Here is a 2,739-nt window from a genome sequence, read left to right as displayed (position 1 = left end):
AAAAGATCCCAGATAAGATGGGAGAAAGACCAAATATATTCTAATAGGAGAACAAATGAAGAACAGTGACTTGACCAGTCAATAAGTATTTGCTGAGGGGCACCTGGGTGGTTCAGTCGGTTAAGCATCAGACTCTTGATTTCAGATCAGGTCATGATCTCAGGGTCCTGAGATCCAGCCCCACATCAGGCTCTGTGCTCAGCAGGGAGTCTGCCCAGGGATTATCTCTCTCCCTCTACCCCTCCCTCTGCTCATGCTCTCTCTCTCAACTAAATAAATAAATCTTTTAAAAAATTAAGTATTTATTGAGTGCCTAGAGGTTATCTGTTAAAACACAGGAGTGTCATTAAAAAAATTCAATAACAATAAAGAATGACACCCATCCACATACCCAACATCAATAATTTGCTAAAGCTAGTATCTGCATAAATCATTTAAGTCCAAAGAAACTATTCTTTATTTCATGGTGATATCCCCCCTTTTGCTCTGCTTAGATATATATCTTTAAATAAATTATAATAACAATAAATAATAATTTTAAAAGAGTTACTATATTGTTTCCATGAAAATACTTAGAAGAGTACCAATCTATACAAGAGAAGTCTGGGGCCTGATGAATATAGAAAATGCTTCCTTTGCCTTCCAATTTTTTAAAAAATTTTATTATGTTATGTTAATCGCCACACATTATATCATTAGTTTTTGATGTACTGTTCCATGATTTATTGTTTGTGTATAACACCCAGAGCTCCATTCAGTATATGCCCTCTTTAAAACCCATCACCAGGCTAACCCATCCTCCCACCCCCCTCCCCTCTAGAACCCTCAGTTTGTTTCTCAGAGTCTATAGTCTCTCATGATTCGTCTCCCCCTCCAATTTCCCCCATTCATTTTCCCTTCCTACTTTTTTTTTTTTACATATAATGTATTATTTGTTTAAGAGGTATAGGTCTGTGATTCAACAGACTTACACAATTCACAGCAATAACCACAGCACATACCCTCCCCAATGTCTATCACCAGCCACCCTATCCCTCCCACTCCCCAACACTCCAGCAACCCTCAGTTTGTTTCTGAGATTAAGAATTCCACATATCAGTGAGATCATATGATACATGTGTTTCTCTGATTGACTTATTTCGCTCAGCATAATACCCTCCAGTTCTATCCATGTTGTTGCAAATGGCAAGATTTCATTTCTTTTGATGGCTGCATAATATTCCATTATGTATATATATATGTATGTATATATGTGTGTGTGTGTGTATATATATACACACACACACACACACACATACATACACACCACTTCTTCTTTATCCATTCATCTGTCGATGGACATCTTGGCTCTTTCCATACTTTGGCTGTTGTGGACATTGCTGCTATAGACATCGGGGTGCACATACCCTTTCAGATCACTACATTTGTATCATTGGGGTAAATACCCAGTAGTGCAATTGCTGGGTCATACGGTAGCTCTATTTTCAACTTTTTGAGGAACCTCCATACTGTTTTCCAGAGTGGCTGAACCAGCTTGCATTCCCACCAACAGTGTAGGAGGGTTCCCCTTTCTGCACATCCCCGCCAACATCTGTCATTTCCTGACCTGTTAATTTTAGCCATTCTGACTGGTGTGAGGTGGTAGCTCATTGAGGTTTTGATTTGGATTTCCCCGATCCCAAGCGATGTTGAGCAATTTTTCACATGTCTGTTGGCCATCTGGATGTCTTCTTTGGAAAAATGTCTGTTCGTGTCTTCTGCCCATTTCTTGATTGGATCATTTTTCTTTGGGTGTTGAGTTTGATAAGTTCTTTATAGGTTTTGGATACTAGCCCTTTATCTGATATGTCATTTGCAAATGTCTTCTCCCATTCTGTTGGTTGTCCTTTGGTTTTTTTGACTGTTTCCTTTGCTGTGCAAAAGCTTTTTATCTTGATGAAGTCCCAATAGTTCATTTTTGTCCTTGCTTCCCTTGCCTTTGGCGATGTTTCTAGGAAGAAATTGCTGTGGCTGAGGTCGAAGAGGTTGCTGCCTGTGTTCTCCTTTAGGATTCTGATGGACCATTCTGAGTCTATTTTTGCATGTGGTATAAGGAAATGGTCCAGTTTCATTCTTCTGCTTGTGGCTGTCCAATTTTCCCAACACCATTTGTTGAAGAGACTGTCTTTTTTCCATTGGACATTCTTTCCTGCTTTGTCAAAGATGAGTTGACCATAATTTTGAGGGTCCATTTCTGGGCTCTCTATTCTGTTCCATTGATCTATGTGTCTGTTTTTGTGCCAATACCATACTGTCTTGATGATGACAGCTTTGTAATAGAGCTTGAAGTCCAGAATTGTGATGCCACCAGCTTTGCTTTTCTTTTTCAACATTCCTCTGGCTATTTGGGGTCTTTTCTGGTTCCATACAGATTTTAGGATTATTTGTTCCATTTCTTTAAAAAAGTTGATAGTATTTTGATAGGGATTGCACTAAATGTGTAGACTGCTCTAGGTAGCATTGACATCTTCACAGTATTTGTTCTTGCAATCCATGAGCATGGAACGTTTTTCCATTTCTTTGTGTCTTCCTCAATTTCTTTCAGGAGTATTTTATAGTTTTCTGAGTACAGATTCTTTGCCTCTTTGGTTAGATTTATTCCTAGGTATCTTAAGGTTTTGGGTGCAATTGTAAATGGGATCGACTCGTTAATTTCTCTCTCTTCTGTCTTGTTGTTGGTGTATAAGAATGCCACTGATT

The sequence above is a fragment of the Zalophus californianus genome, chromosome 12 (assembly GCF_009762305.2).
Source record: "Zalophus californianus isolate mZalCal1 chromosome 12, mZalCal1.pri.v2, whole genome shotgun sequence".
In the NCBI taxonomy this organism is placed as follows: Eukaryota; Metazoa; Chordata; class Mammalia; order Carnivora; family Otariidae; genus Zalophus; species Zalophus californianus.
This window is presented reverse-complemented; position numbering follows the sequence as displayed.